The 23,951-nt window shown below is 38.0% G+C and overlaps 1 protein-coding gene across 2 annotated transcripts in view; it reads left to right on the plus strand.

The window, feature by feature from the left end:
- The window catches only part of LOC131049115 (uncharacterized), an 82,128-nt gene that overhangs the window by 7,510 nt on the left and 50,667 nt on the right, over positions 1–23,951 (plus strand). Inside the window, exon 2 of one of the 2 annotated variants that reach the window (XR_009106662.2) lies at positions 7,649–8,258. The exons of the other annotated variant lie outside the window; for it this stretch is intronic. The gene's annotated coding sequence lies outside the window, so the exon portion shown is untranslated. Of the gene's footprint in view, positions 1–7,648; positions 8,259–23,951 lie in introns of those variants that run through there. 2 annotated transcript variants of the gene reach the window in all.

Genomic DNA, 23,951 nt, shown 5'->3' on the forward strand with positions numbered 1-23,951 from the left:
ATCAAATCATATGTATAAGTAATGCTGATTATACCATCAACATGATTAATGATTTGTTAATATGTATGTATACATATTAATATATGTAATAATAATAAGTGTTATTATTATTATATATATGAATATCTATACATACGTAAGTATCGATTATATTGATCAAATGGAATGATCAATATAATAATCGATCTTCCACATTAAACAGTTCGATATTATTAATTGCTGTTTGAATCGACTATGGTCGATCATCAATATCAAACACGATTATGTGAATTGTTACCTTACTGTTAATAATAACAAACGATTATGTGAATTGCTGTTTAGAGAGGCATCTCGATGAAGAGACATGTCTCCACGTACATGGAGGCATGTCTATTCATTGACATGCTCTAACCATGTCATATATATCATGATCGATTTCGATTCTAAAGGTTAGTACATAAATCGAAAGTGCAAGCCAATAAGACATCGATCTCCTTCATTTGCAGTCCAGCAAATACTTTGTGAATTAATTTGTGTTCTCCTCATATTTGCAGCAACCTGCACATAGAGTTCATAGTCATATACCTTAGTTGTGAACTAAGTAATAGAAAGAAAATTAAAACTACTCACATATCAAATCTGATCCAAATTTAACATGATATGCATCAACTTGATGGTGTCTATGCTTGTGGTGGTGATTTGAAAATCATAAAGCTATCCATAGGAGATTGCACTAGCCTTGTGGAGATGTTCGCTGTATGTTGAAGCAAGACTTAGTTGGATTTCATCAAAGATTGTTCATCGCTCTTACATTCCTAGAGTTAGATTAGCTTCCTCAACCCTATCCTTTTTTCCTTTTTTTCTAAAATCAAGTGAAATCTCACGTTCCAACGATATTCAAAGCATTCAAGCATTCAACGTAAGTCCACCTTGTGATTCCAGCAATATCACATCATATACAACTGAGTCTATCCAAGAGCACGTCAAGACCTGACATTCAAGAACCTTGGAGTCGTCCCACTTGATCATGTTTTTTAGCATTTGGGAGTCTTTGTTCAAGAGAGGATAGAATACTTAGCATTTTATTCTGTGTTGCATAGTGCGTAAAAACACCATCAACACTACCTTGGGATGGAATGGATGACCAGCCTTCCATGCTCATGGGCCAGGAGGTGGAATGGAAGATCGGCCTTCCATGCTCTTGGGCTTCAACAAGGAGGATGGCCAGCCTCCAAGGTGAACTGAGGAATGGAAGTGCGGCCCTGTAATGTCCCTACTAGTTAGAGATCATTGTCCTGCAAAACAGACTGTTAGAATGCAACAAAAAATATATATATATATATATTACTAATCTAATTTGCAATTAAACTTCAATTACTTAATTAAAACTAATCTCAATTCTTATTTAGTAAAAAGGATACGAATGCAGTATTGGGATATGTCCTTAGGCGGTTGTAATGCCGGCCTTCTTGGAACCCATCATGGTTCCAAGCCTTACCAGGGAAATCGATGGATAAGTTGATCCCCATCTTGGATGTAGCATCGTACAACCAAGCTTACCAAGGAAGATCGTCATATATGATCAATTCCTTGCCTTGGATTGGATGATACATTTTATCATCCAAGTCTACTAGAGAGGACCGGCAAGATCCGTCTCTTCTTGGGTGAGCTTTGACACCCAAGCCTTTAACATATATGCATATGAATACTCAGTATATACTGCCTACCAGGGATTATCATAATCCCGAATTAGGCTAAGGGTATTTTCTCCCCATAGCCTCCATCACATAGCCAAATTATTATTATTCATATAACATTTTATATTTCATTATCATTTTAATCTATAATTTAAGCCTGCCTCTACATATTTCTTAATTACTATTATTGCTCCTACAAACATACATCTATCCTGCATACATACATATGTATATTGGTACATATACATGAGACAATATAATTATAAGACTATAACTCTATCAACGTGATTTGTGAGCTATCATATATGACAGAGCTATTTATACACATATATGTGTGTGTGTGGCACACACGTCCACACACATATATTTCTCTGTGGCCTACAAACTGACCGCTTACCTTTTCCACAGTCTGTTGGTGCAGCCTTCTCGTTTTCCTCCTACTCCCCGTGCCTCCCTTTGATCTGCGGTTTGTCTTTCTTAATACCCGTGGAGGGAGGGGTTGCGTCCCACCACGGGATCCCTTCCGTGGGAAGGGGTTTGACGGTGGTCGCAGCCCAGGGCTGCGACTCCCGTCCCATCACTTCCCGCGGGGGGGTAATACCCGTGGCTTTATTAACTCTTTCATTTAAAAAAAAATGAACTTTAGCTTATAGAATATGTCAATACCATTTAATAATTAACATTATTTAATTATTAATAATTCATTTCTTCATCATGTAATATATTAAATATATTAACATTATTTAATAATTTATTTCTTATATTAACCTTCTTTAATATATTAACATTATTTAATAATTTATTTCCTCATTTAATATATTAACATTATTTTAATAATTGATTTCTTCATTTTATATATTTGTACTGAACTCAGTAATGGATGCAAAAATAAAGAGTAGATTTCTATGATACCGAGGTAAGATATACATCATGTGATACAGTAGAGTGTTATCACAGGCCCACCTTCCATTCTCTCGCAATACAAGGGCAACCATCCTTGAGACTACAGTTTGCAAACGTTTCAACAAATTCCTAATCAGATTATTATGGGAATCCACATGAGAATGGCTATTGCTTATTTAGATTCCAATATGAATGATGTTTATGGATAACATGGTGTTTACTAATGATTAGTAAGATATATGTTATCATGGCTCATGATTTAAAGTCATTTTCGAGTGACTAATATCATGTGCAGGATCTAGATTGGGATTTCTCTTCTAAAGGGCATTACAATTGGTAAATTTACACTTTTAAATGTATTACATTGCTTACTTTTGATTGGAATTGTGGTTTTAGGGCAAAATTTAGGAATATCCCAATAAGGGACATTATAATTGGTATCTGTGCTTTGATCCAAAGATATGGCCTGACCCATTGTGTCTCTTCAATGCAAAACCAGAACAACACAATCTCACAATACACTTACAGAATTGCTTCCATGCCATTGTTATGTAAATGGTAAAGCACTTCTTTGCATCAACACCAGGGACCTTACATAGAATGCAATGAATCCTAGGGAAAATCGTGTTCGAGCCTGTTAATACTTTATAATAAAAGACCCGTCTTAACAATAGTATTCGACAGTATGATCCTTACAAATACTGGTACTGCCTACTAAAGTCATAAGAGCAATGTGGCTTTGGCTGGGTGGTTAGTTACTAGACTGTGAGGGCATTGCATCTTAAATCAAACAGCTTCTCTGCTTGACCTTGAAGTTCTTACAACTGTTATCATTACAATCGGGCTAAAATTAAGGATTAACAAAACCCTTTGCACTGAAACAACTATCATGGTAACGTATTTTTACCTCCGAGCAAGAAGCTCACATCTAGATTGTTGATTTAGCTATTTACCACTACTTTATCCTTGCTGTTGTGGTTGGTCCAACTGCTGATAGTTGTAGCAGATTAACAATTCAAGTAACTGTTCATAGCCGATCTCACAGATGCGTTGAATTCATATAGCTTCCATCACTTACAATATATAGATGAACCATACAAATGTTTGACCATCATTTAAGTCTCACAAGGATTTGATGTGTTCTTCGGGAGGTAAATGAGTTATAAAACTCCCAATGTCTTAATGATGATATTAATCAAAGCAATTCCAAAACTCAATTTTAAACATCAAACAATAAATTTCAAAACTTTCACTTCCATGATATCAACATTACTATAACAGCCGAGAGCCAACAGGAAGTTAAGTACTCATTGCCAAAGACCAAGCCATCTAAAGTTACAGATCTTCCATTAACACAACTGGCTTATCTCGATCCAAATGAATAAACAATTGCATTAGAAGGTATTACTATAGTAGGAATCATATGAACTCCTTGGACAATAATATAGGCTAAAATCTAGCTCATTTGGTGTAGATCATTGCAATATAAGGTATCAAATCAAGCTTAATACTCCTTGTTAGCACAGTAAGTCTATGATGATCAAAAGAAATCGCATGTTTTAGGCTCTCATATGGATTCCTGGCATGAAAGATGCACAAAGACCTTGCATAAAAGTTAAAACCCCTTCTTTACTACTTCAATAACCTTTAACTGACTATAGTTGACAAGACTTTCTATTTGATTCTTTCACAATGAGAATCTATGAGTAAATACTTCATTATTCCTCTCAGTCATACCATTGTTTGGTCTTATCTTCAATTACTAATCAGCATTTTGTTGTGACGTATTCACACATCGCCCCATTGCAAATGGGGACCCCTGCTTTTTGCTTTCTAGGGTTTGTTTTCTAGGTCTTTTAGGGTTTTGTCTGTTAGCCTTTGCAGGATGAGTGCTGTCGAGGGGATCGTTGGATTACAGGCTTTGCTTGAGCCAGGGTGAGTCCACAGGGCCCCAGAATTAGGGTTTCTTTGAGAGTCTTCCTTAGGGCTTGGTTTTGCTCTCGTTGCTAATTGTGTCTTGCTTTGTGAGTGGGTATCATTCTTGAAGGTCCGAGCTAGGTCGAGTTGGTGAGTGATGAAGTCTGAAATGTCATCCTGACCTTCAAATGCCCTGAAATTTGGCTAAGTCTGGAATGTCCTGATCCTGAAATTTGTCTAAGTCTGGAATGTCTTGATCCTGAAATTTGGCTAAGTCTGGAAAACTGAAGAATCCTCCAAAAATTAGATTTTGCAATATAACTCCTGGAGGTTTGAAACCACTCTCAAACATCCTGAAAGTATATATGGAATATAACTTAAAGTATTTCTTATACTTAAATGTTATATTCCATAAAATGATCCTGATGGAGAGTCTAAAATGTCAAATTTCGCTCCTGACCCTTCCAAAGGGTCCAAAGCGAATTTCGTTCCTGACCCTTCCAAAGGGTCCAGAGCGAAATTCTCCATAAGACATTTTAGTTTGACCCAAACTTAGAACCAACTCATTCCCAGGCATCTTTGAGGGCAAAACACTTGTTTGGATGGAAAAATGTGAAAATGAAGTCAGGATTTTGGCCAAGATTAGGAATTTCGCTCTTGACCCTTCCAAAGGGTCCAGAGCGAAAATCCTTATACACCTCAATTTATCACTTATCAAGACCAAGTTCCTAGTTTCCAAGGCACGTGTGGAGGTGTTTTTGAATGTTCTTGCCTTGAGAGGGAGTTGGATGATTTCAAAAGATCAAGATTTTGCTTAAAAAGTGATTTTCACTCCTGACCCTTCCAGAGGGTCCAGAGCGAAAATCAACCTAGGATTCATTTCTTGCCTTATTTGACCAAATTTTGATTTGCAAGGCATTTTGAAGGGAAAAGCGGACATGTTTGGACTTTGGAAATGTTTGAAAACCTTGAAAAAATGATGGATTCTAGCTTGGAAGAAGAATTTCGCTCCTGACCCTTCCAAAGGGTCCAGAGCGAAATTCATCATAAACTTCATTTGCCACCTTGTTTGAGCTTGAAACCTTGTTCCTAACTTGGAAAATGGTCTAACTTTGTCTTGTGAAGTGGTTTGAAACTTGAACACTAAGCAATTTGGCCTGGAATGAAGATTTCGCTCCTGACCCTTCCAAAGGGTCCAGAGCGAAAAACTTATTTGAGCTTATTTTTCACTAATTTTGGCTAACTTTTTATGTGCAGGGTCTCTTGGAATGAAGATTGGACATCATTTGATACATTTGAAGATTTGGAAGCATGCAAAATAAAGAATTTTGGACAAGGAAGGCAATTTCGCTCCTGACCCTTCCAGAGGGTCCAGAGCGAAATTTTGAATAGCTCTCATCTTGCAATGAAAAAGGTCAAGTTTTGGGCATGAATGAAACAAGGACAACTCCCATTTGCCTCCTGAAGAAGTTTCAACTTAAAAGAATGAAGGATTTTGCTTAAAACCTAATTTTCGCTCCTGACCCTTCCAAGGCGAAAATCTTTATGGGAGACATTTCTTGCTTAGTTTGGTCGGATTGGAGTATCAAAGGCATGATGAAAGGTGGAAAGAGCATGTTGAAACCCTTAGGCATGTTTGGAAATGAAGAAAATGAAGGATTTTGCCTAGGAAGGGTTTTAATGGTTTGAATGAATGTGAGGAAGTATGTTTTGTCCTTTGAAGATAATTGAGATGGTCAAGAGGAAGCAACCAAGCCTAGAAAAGGATTTTCGCTCCTGACCCTTCTAGAGGGTCCAGGGCGAAAATCCTAAAACCTGTCTTTTCTTCCAAAGTTTGGGCAAAGCTAAGCTTAGGCATGGGTATAAGAAGACGTTTGAATTGCCTTAAAGTCGAATTGGATTGCTAAGGATGAGAATTTCGATGCCAAGACAAAAAATCGCTCCTGACCCTTCCAGAGGGTCCAGAGCGAAATTTCCAATTCCTCCTATTTTCCTTGCATTTCAAGATAAAATTTTGGTTTTCGGGACTTGGATGGGAGAGAGGCATGATGTTCTATGCCTTAGAAGTGATTTGAAGTTAAAAAGCATGAAGGAATAGGCCTAAAACTCAAAATTCGCTCCTGACCCTTCCAGAGGGTCCAGGGCAAAAATCATAAAATCAACATATTCCTTTTAAGTTTGTGCTAAGGCAAGGATACACCAAGGTGGAAATGACCTTTAAGACCATTGATGAGTAATTGTTTGTTTCAAAAGTTGATGATTCTAGGTCAGAGAGGGAAAATCACTCCTGACCCTTTTAGAGGGTCCAGGGCGAAATCATCAGGAAGCTTCATTAAGCCTCAATCAAACCTTGATATTCCCCAATTTGCACTAAATCACCCAAATTCAAGACATTTGGGAGGTTGAATTAAATTCGCATTTATTAAGGCATTGGCAATTTAATTAATTAATTTTTAGGCCTTGAAATAATTGAAAATCCACCTTGAAGGCATCAAAATTAATTTTAAAATTTAAAAAATACAAAGTGAGCGCTCAAAATCATTATTGTACCTTTACAAACAAGTCGGCCATCTTTTGAGAGGTATTTTATTTTATTTTTTGCCCTATTTGCCAAGTCGGCCTTGAGGGAAATTAGGGTGAGCGCCCTATATAAAGGAGTGTTGTTTCAAATTTCAAATCATTCATTCATTCCTTCTAAGTACGATTTTTGAGGAGCAGATTGAGGAGCGAAATCCAGCAGATTGGAGGCGAACTTTTGCTAAGTGTTGGAGGCTAAAGAAGGTGAAGCTCTTTTGAAGGCTAATGGAGGCGTAATTCATCCAAAGGAAGACCACAATTCAACCCTTGTCCAGCAAAATCTGGTCTTCTTTCTTCATTTTCCAAGGTTTTATAGTTAAGCATTCAAGGGAAGGTATGAAGAATCATTTTGAAGTTCTTATTCAAGGCTTGTTTTGATTTTCATAGCATTTAAAAAAAAAAAAAAGGGTCTAAGTCTTGAGAATTTGATTTCATTCATAATCAATTTGAAAAATTAGAATTCTGGATTTATCATGTCATTTCCAAATTAATATCTTAAATCATTCTCTTGAAAGGTCCTAAATTCTATGCTTTAAGGTTTGATGCTCAAAGACTAACTTTAATCTTTTGTGTAGGCATCAAATGGCGGCCCGGAGTCGGAGGATCAATTACTTGGCGGACCCTCATCAAAGAAGATCAAGCCAGGACAAGGACGACCTCCTCCAGTCCAGCATCAACAAGGACGACCTTCTCCATCTATCTTCCAGTCCAGCATTTGAAGGAAAGCATCACCAAATTGAGCATCAACCAAGTGTTAGACAAGGTAGCATCCTAGTCATCACTCCTCTAGTCGGGTTGGTCCACCTCAACATGTCCAGATTCAATGTACCTGACTCATGGGAGATGGCACAAACTTCGATGTACCTACCCCGACTATCCATTGGTCGAATATTCCAAAGAAGACATGTGTCCAAATAATGCAATTATTTCATTGGTCAGAATTATGTTTGTTGTAACAAACCTTAATTAGGGTTTCATTGTAAAATCTTGGCCATTGATCTCAAATTGATCCAAGCCATTGAATGGTATTGAGGGCACTATATAAGCCCCGACTCTTCATTTGTAAAGGATAATAGAAAGCTAATAGTTAGTGAATAGGAGTCAACAATAGTTAGTTAGTAGTTAGAAGGTGAATAGTTAGCTAATAGTGGATAGTCAGTTGATAGAATAGCACTTAGAATAGAATAGAGAGAGAAGGCAAATATTGTTGCCAAGATGTTGTAAAAGACTTGTAAGACTTCATTGAAGAAATGGTGAAATCTATGGGTCGATTCAACAATTTGCATGGTCTCTATACTTCTCAGATTTGATTTCTTGTTATTAGATGAGTGGAAGAAATGTGTTTGATTGATGGTGAAATTTGTATTTCCATACTACTAGCAGTTTGTTGATTGCAGACTTGCCTTGTGTAGTCAATTGGAATCATTAAGCTTAAGCTCAACTTCAATTGTCGCTTCTTCATTGATATGCATCAGCTTGATGGTGTCTATGCCTGTAGCAATGATCTGAACATCATAAAGCTTTCCTCCGAAGATCGCACTAACCTTGTGGAGATGGTCCTGCAATGTCAAAACAAGACTTACTTAGAATTTCATCAAAGATCAATCATTGCTTCTACATTCTTAGTGTCAGAATTAGATCCTTTCCTCGCCCTCATCTTTTTCTTTTTTTTTTTTTCCAAAATCTAGGCTAGTGAAATCTTGTGATTCCAGCAAATCAGACGTTTAGGTCATTGAGTGTAAGTCCCCTTGTGATTCCAGCAAAATCACATCATACCGCGAAGAGCTTATCCACACGTAGAGATCCTACAACAAAGAACCTTGAAGTCATCCCGATTGATCCTTTTCGCGACATCTTCAGCATTCAGAGACTTTAATCAAGAGAGGATAAGATACCTCTGGGTATTTTATTCTGTGTTTGGTCGTGTACAAAAAACACATCAACACATTTGCAATGATATTGTTCTGCTCGTTTGATCCATCAAAGAAAATACCAGGCACTCATTTTAAATGAGCATATACCATTGTTGTATGTACTGATAAGCTTTGTAATGTAAAATTTTGACGAAGGGCTTATCCTACCTTTGTCATCCAACATAATAACATGTATTTAACCTTTGACTGTCTTATTTCCTATGGAATTTTCTGAAACAATTCCCTTGTAACAGTTTCAAGTGAATAAGATTCTGATAAAGTCACTTCTTGGTTGTTTCAATTGGATGTGAAATCGGAGGATCTAGCCATGGGCATAACCTTCCTTATTTATATGGTTTCAATAAAAGGATTGGCTGAAGCTACTAATGCTTTCATCCTTGTTGATTGGTAAATCTTAAATAATGCAGTTTGCTGATTGGCATCTAATTTTGGTCACATACATCTCCTCTCTATTTATTTACTAATGAACAGACTAAGGCTCCTGCACAATGAAATGCACTTTTAGACGATTGACCTGCAAAACCCATTTCTGCTGTCCTTAGTACTTATTGGTGTTCATGATATGCCTGCCAATCTTTCTTTTTTTTAAAACAGGTTGGCTCCATTTGAAGATTACTGTCTAGTCCCAATACATATATGTGCTACCATGAACAATGGCCCATGAGAAAATTTACACCTCAGATGCTATCGCAACATGTGTGTTATCAAAATAAAAGCTAAGTAATATAAAACCTTCTAAATTGCAAACTACTGGTAATACCCAGTTCATCAACCAGATTGGTTAGGTTCTAATAAATTAATTCTCCCTTAAGTCTCTTGCATGGATCATCATAACTTATTGGTGTTTGCAGGGTAATGAATCAAAGAGGGATCTCAAAGCAAATATTATACTTGTAAAATTTAGAACTTAGATACATTCACTTTCAATAGGAACAAATGTGACATAAACTCTTCTGTCGTGGTCTCAAAAACATGAAGACAATCTTTCCTCTTCTATTTCGAGGCCAAAATCTAATATCATACATATGAAAGAGAAGAATTTTGGAAATAGTATGATTGGACTAGTTACCAAATGTGAGAATAATGAAAATGAACCATAAAGATATAAATTCATTGCATTTAAGACCATAGATGTGTGTCATGCTTCTAATCCTCATTTTATTATGTGTTAAGCTCGCCCTTGCTTTAACATAAAGGGATATCCACAATATTGTGCAAACCTTGGGTCAACCATATCTGTCCTTTCAAATACAAGTGATACCAAAGGGGAAATTGATTTTCAGATTGATGACTTTTTGACCTTCTCTCAAAGGATGAGGGAAAACTTATCTGAAATTATGGACCTCGCAAATTTCCAACTCTTGATTATTCGGATAACTCAATTTTGAATTTAAGGTAAAAACATATAACGTGATATAATATCAGAGTAGTGCAGCGGAAGTAAATTCAGAAATAGATCCTCATAAAGACAAAGTTAGAAGTTGCATAGACCAAACCTTTTTTCTATTTAGAGTTGTCTTGGACACTCCCTTCATGATTCCCCCAATTTTAAAATGGTTGAGGACAAGCAATCTTGGGACAGTGAATTATCATGCCCCACCTGAATCGCAGCCTTAACAAAAATAAAGACAGCCTTATATAAAAATTAAACCTGGGCGGAAGCAAACAAATAGAGGAGGACCGACTAATATTAGGGAGAAATTAATTATTTAAAAGAGGGCCAACTAGGATAAACTGAACCGTGATTGAGGGGACCTGACTAGATTAAATTATAAGCAATATTTAAATAATATTGATTTCTTTAAGGGCCAACTGAGACTTGTTAAGACAAGACCCAACTTTGGAAAGGTGTGTTAATTTTGTTAAACTTTTAGTCATCAGAATATGTTAATTTTAGGATCAGACTGTTAAATTTAGATAGCAATGACAGAAAATCAACACAAAGAACACACAGAAAAGAAGGGTACCCTGGGAAAACCTCCCTCTTGGAGGTGAAAAACCCAGCAACAAATTCTCAGTTTGTATTATGTCAAAATCAGTAGAAGTCTTACAACTTTGCTACATACTTAAAGCAATATAATCAACAGATAATAATCTGAATTAGAGCACACAGTGAGATGAACAACACTCAGACTTATCGGAAGGATTCCTGCTGTAGGTGATTGCTGATCAGACACAGAAGTGCAGATCATTCGCTTGGCAGGAGGACAGATTGCTATGGTGATTCGCTAGACATGAAGATGATTTATTGCATCAAAAGACACCTTTGCTATCCCTGAGAGAGAGTTCGATGTCCTTGGATCAGGTCACTTGTTGAAGGTATAAGATCACTGCTTGCAGAAAGAATTCGCTAACCAAGAATGCTGCTCCAGGTTTGCTGATCAATGAAGCTGATCAATCACAGCCTCAAGGAGAAGTTCGCTGCCCCTATACATGCATTTGTTGCCCTAGATAATGCAGTCTTCAATCTTGAATGAAGTCGCTGATGCAGAGGAACCAATTTGCTGATTACAAGATAGTAGTCGCTGATTGTTTAACAGATGTATTTGATACTTGCAAAAGACTTCAAATTAGAGAAACGAAAATCGCCAGACTTGGCGAGTCCGAGTCCGAGACATGCTCGCCAAGTCTCTGGGACTCGGACTCGTCCAAGTCTGGCGAGCAAACGCCGAGTTGGCGAGTTTGGCAAAAACTCGCCAAACTCGGCGAGTCCCGAGCCTGAAACTCGGCTACTGGTTGGGTTAAGTAAAATGACAAAAAAAAAACATTTTAAAAAGTTTTTTTAGAATGAATAGTCTCGTCTTTGTTCACTACAACCTCCGCCTGAGAATGAGAAAAAATAGGGTTACAACATGTCAGCCAATAGAAAAATAACACCCGGCACTGCCCCTTGACCCCGCAAGGGGCGATGCCCCTTGACCCCACCTTGGGGGCGCTGCCCCCAAACCCCTGTCGAAAAATATGGGGGGAAACTGCGTCGATAGAAGTAGAGAAAATTTAACCTCCGAGTCTGACACTGATTGGATCGACCAGGTAGATATAGAGGTTGAGACTGTAGCCATGGCAAAGGAGGAGTAGAGAGCACGAGCACAAACAGGAGATTTCAAGGAAAATAGTGACACAGATGTTCCTGATGTTGGTGAGCATGGCATGGTGTCACGGGGAGTGGCTATGGCTGTCGAATCATCCAGGACCTACCTTAGATGCCTTCGCAGGGGGCCGGGGCCGGAGGGTGTAGGCTCCTCTGAGCCATAGGCTTGTAGTTGTATTTACCTTTGGTATTTATATGAAACATTTGATGATGATCATATGATGACATGGATTTTTTATTCCATGAGTTTTGTAATATTGTATACATTTGACAATATTTATATATCTATGTTTCAGTTTGTTATTTCCTTCAGCTACAATTTGCGTTTATGCTTATGTGATTGATGTACAATTTGCGTTTATGCTTATGTGTCTTTAAGGTGTATTCAATAAAGGGTGCCTGAAACAAGTTTTAAATATTTAAAATTCTCTAAATTTCTTGAGTTTTTCACTTTCCCGAGTTCGAGTCCGATTCGGCCTTGCCGAGTCCGAGCCAAGTTCGAGTCCCGTTTCTTTACTTCAAATATATATGTGTCCAATTCACCTAGATACCTTAGGTTGGCCCTTTCAACTTGGCGCCAAAACATAGGGTTTAATTACAAGTTACAACTATAGGGTCATGTTGACGTGTATTTTGTACACCATCATACACAGAATAAAATACCAATAGGCATCTTATCCTCTCTTGAGAAAATAGTCTCTAACTGCTGAAGATTCGCGTAAAGGATCAGTTAGGTAGACTCCAAGGTTCTTTTAGTAGGGTCTCTACGTGTGGACAAGCTTCCAGCGGTATGATGTGATTTGCTGTTTCCTCCAAGGGGCCTTACGTATTCCGAAAGTTCAAGATTTTACTAAACTTAAGAAACTTTTCAAAAATAACAAAAGAGTAGGGTTTGAAAGAGGTCTAATCTAATCTAACCCTATGAATGACTTAGTATGGACAAGACTTGGCAAGATTCAACCAACTTCAATTTTGCCATAAGATAACAACTCAATTGAAATTAGTGCGATCTTCTAAGGTAATAAAATGATATTCAATGCATCAAAGATCAAAGACACTACCACGAAGGTACATATCCAAGATACAATAATGATTGAAGGTTAAGGGATTCAAGGTATTCTCCAGTCGACCACGCAAGGCGTTCCTACAATCAGCAAGAGGCTAGTGGTTTGGATTACGAATCCTACCAAAGATCAAGTCTCACACTATGTCCTTCAAATTAACACACTACTTTGATTGAGCATGATTCAAGTAAGTTAAACAACCATGAAGATAACTTAAGAAAGTTGCAACGAAACACCATAACTTCAATATTTCATTGATTTCCAAATCATCATGTACAACAATTGCTTGAATTTCTCTCTTCAAACTCAATCTTGCTACAAAATAAAATTGCTTCTAACTCTAATCTCTCTTCTCTATTACATCAACTATTGACTATTACACTATTAACTATTACTAAATGAAATGAAAAATGGGGGTATAAATAGCATCCCCAGTTACAATGAAAGGTCCAGATTGAAAGTAGATCAACGGACAAGATCATGACACCTAAACCCTAATTAGGGTTTGTTACAAATGGCCTCCTTTTTACGGAACAATATTAAATGCATAGCCAAATATTAAATTTTGGCACAAAAACCTAGGAGACATAAACCAATGAGAAATAAGATGTCATGTCATCTGTAACAACCTTTCATCTAGAATCTTATTCCCTTTCCAATTCTCTTTCTTAGCATATGCAATGAATCTTGAAACGATTCCTTCGATTTCTGCGATTGGAATCTCGGGAAGATTCTTCATACTCTCTTCTAAGTGGATGACCTGATCGAATGCATCTAGAAGAGCTGCATCCCATGAAGGTTCAAGTTCCTTCGTCCTTTCAATCAGGAGCATGGTGGCAAACATCTGATCATACTGCTCATCTGTAACATTTGCGTCCTTGCAAAAGATGATCTTGATTCTATCCTCTAGTTCCTGCATATCCACATCTGTCTCGACCTCGATCCTTCTGCTAAGAATGGTACGAAGTACCTCAAATACTCTGTCCTGGATCGGATTGATCACCTCTTCAACTTGGCCACATCTAGTACTGATGTCTTCGAAGAAAACACTCTTCGTATGGAGTAAGGTTGACCAATGAAACAAACTGTGAGGTTCTCCATCCAAGATCTTCTCCTGCGCTAAAATCTTCCTTGATGTGTGTCTAATAACTTTCAAGACAGGAATGATAACGTCCTTGGTATGGGCGAATGCAGCTACTGTTATCATCAAATTGTGGATCATCTCAAGAACCTGGATAGCTTGATGAATAATCTTCATCATCCTTGTTACAAACTCTATGGCCACTGTATGAGATCTATCCATCCAATTACTTGTACGTTGGACCATGTTCCTGAATCTTTCTGCTTCATTGATTGATTGAAGCGGCAATGCTTGTACTGGTGATCTAACTGGATCCTGACGTCCCAAAGGTTCATTGATGTGACTGAAATATGTCCTCCATGCACCGACCTCTCTCTCAAGCTTTCTATTCTTCTCCATTTCTTCTCTAAGCTTGTCTTTCAACACTTCAAATGAATCGGTAGCATCATCTAAAGTCTGCTCTGCTGTGGATGGTCCTAACTCAAAAGTCTGTATATCATATTCTTCTGCTAGGATCTCACCTTCATATTTGTCTGCTGCCGGTGTAGCTATCTGCAGTTTCCTGGATCCAGTCTCATCTCGAATCATCTTGGACATCTTGGTAGCCTTCTTCTTTTCTGTTACTTCATGTGAACGTCCAACAAGGCTCTCTAAATCAATTGCATTGTCCTCGTCCTCTACTACGATCACCTTGGTTAATCTTTCCTTCAACCAATCTGGGATAATCGATCTGGTTTCTTGAACTTGAATCTCTTTATGCACTATTTCTTCCTGTCTGGGAGGAGATGTCATTTCATTATCTTCTTTGTCTTCATCTAACTCATAGTCTTGGAGAGATCCATCGGGTGAACCATGCTGTGCCTGTCCTTCGTCCTGCCTATCGTTCTGTACCATCGACTCCATGGATTCTTCCACTTGAATTGTTCTCTTCTCAGGTCTAGAAGAAGTACCGGATGATCGATCTCTGTTAGCCTCTTGTTTCTTCTTGGAAGACTCTTTCTTTCCAGGTCTCTCTTTCTTCTTCGAACCTCTTGAATGGAGATTGCCCTCACTGGCACATCGAAGGTTTCCTTCACCTGAATTTCTAGGATTAGGATTGCCTTCACTCACACTAGCTCCACCTTCGGCAGGTTTCTCTTCCAAAGTGAAAGACATGGCTATGCCTTGTTCTCTCAACTTCTGATGCTGAATGTCAACCCATCTGCGAGTACAAGACAAGACTGGTGCCATCAAAGTATCTAAATCCACGACCTCGGGCTCATTCCAATCCAACCTTATTGATTTGCTTTCTCTATCATAGGAAGACTGGATATGTCTGCCACTGTCCTGAGCTTGGTCGGCCACTCTATAAATCTTGCATTTCCTGATGAAATCCAAAGGTAATCTAGAATGCATTTTTCGTTTCACTTCAAGATCATCTAAGAGATTCATCATAAAATCTTCAATCTGATACTCATGTCTAAACTTCATGCCAACTGTTTCCTCTAAATGTCCACGTGGATCAAAGCTTTCTCTCAAAGCAAAAGATGGAAAAGAATACAAGGCTAACTCCTTCTCTGCGTCATCCATAGCTAAAGCATTAGGACATACCTCAACTGAATTACCCAAAATGATAGGCACTGGAACTCCATTCTGATGTCTGTGTCTGAATGCCTTCACATATGCTGCCAACTGTCTTGTTACTTCAAGTAACACAATTCTGTCTGTCGGGTATCTCGGCAACATGTATGGAGGTAAAGGACATCCATGCACTCTAATATAAGTGAACTTCGGAAACTGAATGAACCAAGCACCGTACCTCTTTATGAATTCCTGGGCATCCTGAGATAATCTGTTGTGAATTCCACCTTGCAACGTCCTGGTGATGTTCATCGTGAAAGTATCGTTAACCAACTTATAGTTGCTCCCTGGCGGATGATGCAAGTAGGCATAGGAATCACAAGCTCTGACCTCGCCGGGTCCTCTTCCAATCACTCCTCTGTGAGGTAGTCCTGCGTATTCAACACTCCTAATCAAGGCATAAATGACATATGAACTCATGTGGAAGGACTTAGTAGCCTTGAGTCTCCTCAACTGTACGTCCAGGCAATGGCTAATCATCCTAGCCCAATGTATCGTACCTTTCCCTTGAACAATCACCTGGATGAAGTAAAACATCCACTTCTCAAAATAGAAGGCATGAGGGGCTCCTGTAACTCGGTTGAGCATGGTAATTAAATCTCTTTACTCCTCCTGGAAATCAATCCTGTGCGGTGTGTTCGGGACCTTGCTCAGACGGGGACGGCTCTTAAGTAGCCAGTTCTTATTGATAATGCTTAGACAAGCATCTGGATCATCTTCGTACATTGATCTGGCTCCTTCTATGCTCTTGTATATCATGTCCCTGTGCTCTGGAAGATGGAAAGCTTCACTTATAGCTTCCTCTGAAAGGTACGCCAAAGTGTTTCCCTCTTTGGACACGATCGTCTTGGACTGTGGATCATAGTGACGAGCACACTCGATCATCAACTCATGGCACTGAACAGCTGGAGGAAAGCCGGCCGCCTTAATGATGCCACTCTCTATTATTCTCCGGGCGACAGGTGATGGCTTGCCAATGTAAGGGACCTCTCGAAACTTCTTCGTACTGAAGTTCCCCAAGTTGGTATCTCCAATGTTGTTCCACTTCGACACGATCTTGGTCTCCACTTCTTCGGTCTTCTGATCTTCTTTCACGAGAGCTGAGCGACTGGTGGATGCTCCCGCCTTCGGGGTCGCCATACCTACACAACATTTCATAATGAGAACTAGATTTTGCAATAAATAACATAGATTAGAGGATAAATTTTAGGAAACTTCATGATAAGTCTTTAGAGTTATCATTTCCTAAAAAAAAAACGATTGAGCTAGGAATTCAAAATTCAAAATAATTCAAAATTTAAAATATGACGATGAATAAATAAAACAATAAAATCAAATCGCCATACCTCAATAGAGAGCTAACTCTAGAATGCAAAAAAGAACAAAATTCGCCTAGGCAAAATTGAGGTATAGATGATCTTCAACGTGATCTCCTCAAGATAATAATTTCGCCACCTTTTGTGTCCTTGACGTGATCTTCAAATTCCCCCTTTAACGTGATCTTCAAGCCCTGGCAAATTCGCTCAATATAGATTCGCACCACCTTGGAAGTTACTAGCGCCACCTTGGATTGATAGTTCGCACCACCTTTGATTAATAAACTCCAAATCGCACTTTCAAACACAATTTCGCACCTTCTTCCTCAAAATCGCATGTAAGATAGGTAAAATGATGATGTGAAAATGAAGATTTCACTCTCCCTTTATAGCGCTCACCTCTCCATTCACCCCCAAGGCCGACTTTTATAAAAAATATAGCAATTAAAACGATTTTAAATAAAATAACAAGGCCGACTCTCCAAACCAAGCGCTCTTTTAAATTTTTTAATTAATTTAATAATCAATTATTAAATGCCATCGTTTTTAATTAATAAACTTCGATTTTTTTTTACAAGGCAAAAAACAATTAATAAATACCAAGCGCAATATTTAAATGCCATTTTTAATTAAAATATCGATTTTGCTAGCATTTAAATAAATTCAAAAATGTTTATTTGAGTGCCAAAATATTTTGAAAATGAAGTATACGTACCTCATCGCCCTGGTCCCTTGGAGAGGGACAGGAGCGATCCATCATGTTGATCTCGATTTTTGCATTTTTGACGTTCAACCTTTGCATTTCTACGTTCAAATCATTATTTTTGTCGGGTCCTTCAAGTTTGATTGACTTGCATGTGTGAAGGGATGCCCTTGGATGTAATATCGCCTTGGTCCCTTGGAGAGGGACAGGAGCGATCCTAATGTTTTCACTTGAAATTCTCCATTTTGACATCAACTTTTCCTTGTATGGTGAATAATAATTTTGCTTGTTCATTCCATGCTCGTCCCACTTGCTTTTCACAAGACATTTCGATGTTTGAAGGATCATCGCCCTTGTCCCTTGGAGAGGGACAGGAGCGATCCTTGTCTTTTCTCCATTTTAAACTCAAATCGGTGATATTTAACGTCCATTTCCCTTTGCATCGCCTTCCAAATGATGTTTAAAACCATGTGCGACTTTATCTTAACCTGATCTTCAAAGAATATCATGCGTTTTGGCACATATCGCCCTGGTCCCTTGGAGAGGGACAGGAGCGATCTCCATGTCCTGGCTCAAATTTGTAAACATTTGATCTTCGTTCCTCGTTCATTGTCTTCCAAAGGTCGTCTTTAACTTCACCAATCCTGGCATTGTCTTGATTTTGAAGGAGCATGAGTGTTTTTAATGAAATCGCTTTGGTCCCTGTCCAAAGGACAGGAGCGATATAGACTCCTTAGCTTAATTGATAACATTTGGACGTTCCAAACTTTGATATATCACTTTCAAAAGACGCCTTGAACCTTGTATGACCTTGTGAAGCCTTGTCTTAACGTGATTTTTGCATGAATCGGTCAATACCTTCAACATCGCTCTGGTCCCTTGGAGAGGGACAGGAGCGAAGTTCAATATTTTGAGCTTGTTCTTGTTTTGATCAACTTGCAATTATCTTCAACGCGTGAAATAAAGTCCTTTGATTCCCCTTGGTCGCCTGAAACTTGCTTAACTTTTGAAATCTATGCCTTTATAGAAATATCGCTCTGGTCCCTTCCTGAGGGACAGGAGCGAACTGGGAGTCTTAGTGCAAATTCCCTCAATGTGGCGACCTTTGTAACCTTGTGCTTGATTGAAATGCCTTGAAATGCCATTGCCACCTTGTTCCTCGTCTTGGAATGTCTTGAACTTGAATAAGAAGCAATATAACCATCATATCGCCCTGGTCCCTTGGAGAGGGACAGGAGCGATTCTAGCTCTGTAGGCCTTATTTCACTTCGCCATCTTCAAAATTTATATTCAACGGATTCGTCATGTTCCATTCCATTCATCTATGCCTTGAGGCCGGTTGCAATTTAGCAAGAAAATCATCTATAACAAAAATCGCTCTGGTCCCTTGGAGAGGGACAGGAGCGAACTAGGCATTTTGGGACCCTTGTTGACGTTTCAAAATCTTCAATTTGTATTCAATGAATTCATTTCACCGTCTTTCTTGCCTTCAAACACAAACTTGACTTGATCTTTGCCTGAATCTCGCCTTATGAAAAATATCGCTCTGGTCCCTTGGAGAGGGACGGGAGCTATAATGTATTTCGCCCTGGTCCCTTGGAGAGGGACAGGAGCGATTTTGGCATTCTGGACCATTTTTCTTCATGTTTGCTCTTCAAGTTATATTCATTTGATAAAACATCTTCGCTTGGACCTCTTCAAATTGTCGAGTCGTTGAAATCTTGCAAGGACAAAGCAAAATTTGATTTGTAGCTCCGGTCCTTCACTGAGGGACAGGAGCGAACTTGACCCCTGGAGGCATTTCTGTGTTTGCGAAAATATTCAATTTATATTCAATGGAAAGATCACGCCTTTCTCTATCATTTCCAACTCGAAATTCATCTTGACCCTGCAGGAATAGTAAGATATTTGAAAACGAGCTCCGGTCCTTCACTGAGGGACAGGAGCGATTTTGCTCCTACAGGCCAAAATAACATGATTTTATACATTTTATCACTCCACAAGGCGAAAACAAATCATTTCAAATGCCCGGGATCAAAAATCAAAAAACTCAAAATTTGGTCAAAAATATTCAATTGGACAAAAATTCACATTTCATCTTCAATACTTAGACAAATTTAAGCTCTGCATTCAACATTCCAATTGAAAATAGACCAATTTGGCGAAAACATTGCATTCAAAATTTGCATCCTTCGAAAGGAAGCTCAAAAGCTCTCAAAACTGACTGGATTCTGGCTTGAAAAGATGTTAATTAAAACCCTAAGGGTTAACCCTAAATCCAGACAACTGACCGACTAACAAAACCCTAAAAGCGAAGCGAAAAGCGAGCGAAAAACGAGCAAAAAGAGGGGGTCCCCATTTGCAATGGGGCGATGTGTGAAATGGTCACAACAGGTCAGACCAATATAAATTCTGAGTTACATGTGATAGGGTCTGCCCTATTTCCATTTACAAGTTACAATGCCCATTATAGGGTTGGACTCATTTACAAGTTACATTAGTCATTATAGGGTTAGCCCTATTCACAAGTTACATCGCCCATTATAGGGCCAGATCAAATGCCCAGTACAAGTAATACTTATATTTGATCTGAACTAGCTATTATTTCAACAGAATTAACAAAACTCAGAAATAGACAAATGCACTCACATACGAACACAAAGTTACCCTAGGAAAACCTCCCTCTTGGAGGAAAAACCCAGCAACAAAGATCCAGATCAAAATAATTATAATCAGCAGTGTTACATGTACAATTCAGCTCGCTTAGAGCATAGAAAATAAACTTATCTGATCTGGAACTTTTAGGTGATCAATGTAGGGGCAGACTTATTCAATATCCACACTCAGCACATATGTAATCCACAATACAACGATCCAACTGGAACTGAAGTATATGCTGATCGAATAATGACAAGTAACAATTCGGCAATCTCCAATGATGTTCGCTGAAGTGCAAAGTATATTCGCCAGTGATTGCTGATGTTAAGTTGCGGATAACAAGTTCGTTATGCTCACCAGTCAATGTTACAAATTCGCTGATGGCAGATCGCATATATGCAGAGATCATTCATTGATTGTGATTATTTTGTAAGGCATCAATATGCCTTTGTTATATACAAGACACAAGTCTTCTTATCTCCCAAGTCGGCCTTGTATCTTGCCGCCAAAAACAATACTTATATATTCAAATACATGTGTTTTATCGCCCAAATTGGGCCTACCCCATTTACAAGTTACATGAGTTTGGGCCCAGCCCAATTACATAATTGATCGCTCTAATTATCACAATATATATTTTAAATTTTAATTGCCAAAGGCAGCATTAAAATTTAATCAGGTTAGAATCCGATTCTAGCTATATTTTTCAACAAGGTGCGACTCTTGTCAAAGGAACATGGTTTCATGAAGAGGTATGACTCCCTCCAAATGGGAGATATAAAGGAAAGAATAATTGATTCGAGGAAGACATCGAATCATCAAGGAAAATAAGTAGAAAAAGATTAAAATCAGAACTAAAATTGATATAGAAGCAATTCTAAATAAGAGATAAATCTGATAAATAAACAGAATTATAGATATACATGTGTTCATGCAATAGGGATACTTGCAGAAATTACTGACCTTCGCAAGTAATATAAATGTTTATCTTTATTATAAATATGTGATAAGGGACTCGTTTAATAGTCTATTTTGAATTTAGAGAAATAGATAGCAAATAGGAAGGACGACCAGCCTTCAGAGTATAGGAGACCCAAGCACGCCACCTCGAGATGAGTGTTATGCTTTGGACCAAGAGGTGGAATGGAACATTGGCCTTCCATGCTCTTAGACTTGAACAAGGAGGACAACCAGCCTCCGAGGTAAACTGAGGGATGGAAGGGCGGCCCACCTTCCATGCTCTCACAATTCCTTGATACTGCAGTTTGCAAATGTTTCAACAATTTGTTAATGAGATTATTATGGGAATCCACATGGGAATGACTATTGTTTATTTAGCATAGTTATCGGGAGACGTGTCTTGGGTATTGGAACCGAAAATGTTTCTGGAGTCACCCAGAAACGTTTGCACACTCGCTGTTAAGTTTCATGTCATCCATCTCCCACTACAGCTAGGGCATATCTCGACCGGGGAAAGAATAAAACGTTTTTATTTTTAAGCATTACAAAATAAAAATAATAAATGTATTCCAATATTAAACTTTATCACAGTTCTTGTTTTCAAAGTTCTAAACTTCCATGTCATGATATTTTTTGGAAACTATTAAATTATATTTAAAAAAATTAGTGTCTCCAAGTATCCTTGTCTCTTATTTTTGAAATAACTGTATCGGTACCATTCTCCAAGTACCCCCCCGTCTCCTGATAACCTTGTTACTTAGATTCTGATATGAATGATATTTATGGATAACATGGTGTTTTCTACTGATTAGTAAGATATATGTAATCATTGGTTATGATTTAAAGTCAATTTCTGGTGAGTAATATTATGTGCAAGACTGAGATCGAGATTTTTCTTATAAAGGGCATTGCAATGGGTAAATTTATACTTTTAAATGTATTACATTTCTTACTTTTGATTGGAATTGTGGTTTTAGAGCAAAATTAAGGAATATCCCAATATAGGGACATTACATCTTTAGGATCAACATTCCAACATGTGGTTAGAGTTTGACAATAGTCAAGGTTTCATTGATCTTGAAGTTGCAAGGCTTTATGTACAACCACCAACTTCAATTGTTGAGATTTTTGCTTGATTAACCATATGAAATTGAAAGTGGGGTTGAGGGGTAGTGCCCCTAGTGGGGTTGTGAGGCAACAACCCTTGTGAGGGTCTAGAAGCAGCCATGTTTAATAATTTTATCAGATTTAAGTAAATGTAGTTTTGATGCTTTCTTGCCTTCTCACTGCCATTTTGTTCTCTTCTTCTCCTTCTGTCTTATTTTTCACAATATGGAAAATGAGAAATTGAGTTTGTTTTTTGTTTTTAGTTGTTGTAGGAGTGGCTATTTTTGTTTAGGTTTGGTGTAAAGGTGTATTTGTTGGCCCTCCATTCCTTTTTTTCTTCAAGCTTTGTGATTTTTTTTTAAATTGCATTTTATGTTGATAGAACTGTAGAGGATTGTTAGCCGTCCCATGATGGCCTTGACATCTTGTTGGTGTGCGTTTTATCACCCATTGAACACAGAATAAAATGTCCAAGGACACTCTATCCTCTCTCGATCAAAATCACTACGTATGCTAAGATTGCATGAAGATCATACGACAACTCCAAGGTTTATATGTGCGAACAAGCGGCTTTATGTTGGATATAGCTTCCTTGGTGATGTTTACTAAAACTGCAAGGGGACTTACGCTTAACTCATGTGATTCACAAATGATGACTTGGATAGATTTGACAATAAATTTCATCTTTTTTTTTGGGGGGGGTTTTCAATCTTGGATTTCGAAAAAAAAAACTGAAAAGGGGGGTAAGGGTTGAGAAGTTCTATTCTAACCTAGGAAATTCAAGAGACAATATCAAACAAAGTGAAATGAACCACACTTTGGCTTGCCAACTTAAACAACTTAACAAAGCGGGTGCAATCTTCAAAGGTTTGTGCTTATGATTTTCATATCCAGAATAAGTACCATCAATTCGAACAATATTTATCTAGATTGAACTTAAGCATCCACAAAAAAAGGGGCTCAGAGTAACTTTGCACAGTAAATAGAAATCATCTATTTATCAAAAAAATGAGAAAATGGATTTCACCATAATCAACACTTACCAGATCTTGCATTCATCTAATAACTTAAAGCAAATTCTATTCTATTTGTTGAAGAATCTGGAAACCATGCAAACTACTTAGACAATATAGATTTCAAAGCCAATAAGCGCATACGAAGCTAATAATTAGAGCAATCTATTGCAACAATTTCACAAAAACCTCACACTCTCAAATGAGAGGAGGAAGTCTTATATAGGTGTTGGAATAATGATATATTTGTCATTAGTGAATACACTTAGTGAAAACACTTATTCGATTTTGAATGGTTACCGAGCTCATCACTCAGTCTACAGCCTATACC

The sequence above is a fragment of the Cryptomeria japonica genome, chromosome 3 (genome assembly GCF_030272615.1).
Source record: "Cryptomeria japonica chromosome 3, Sugi_1.0, whole genome shotgun sequence".
NCBI lineage: Eukaryota > Viridiplantae > Streptophyta > Pinopsida > Cupressales > Cupressaceae > Cryptomeria > Cryptomeria japonica.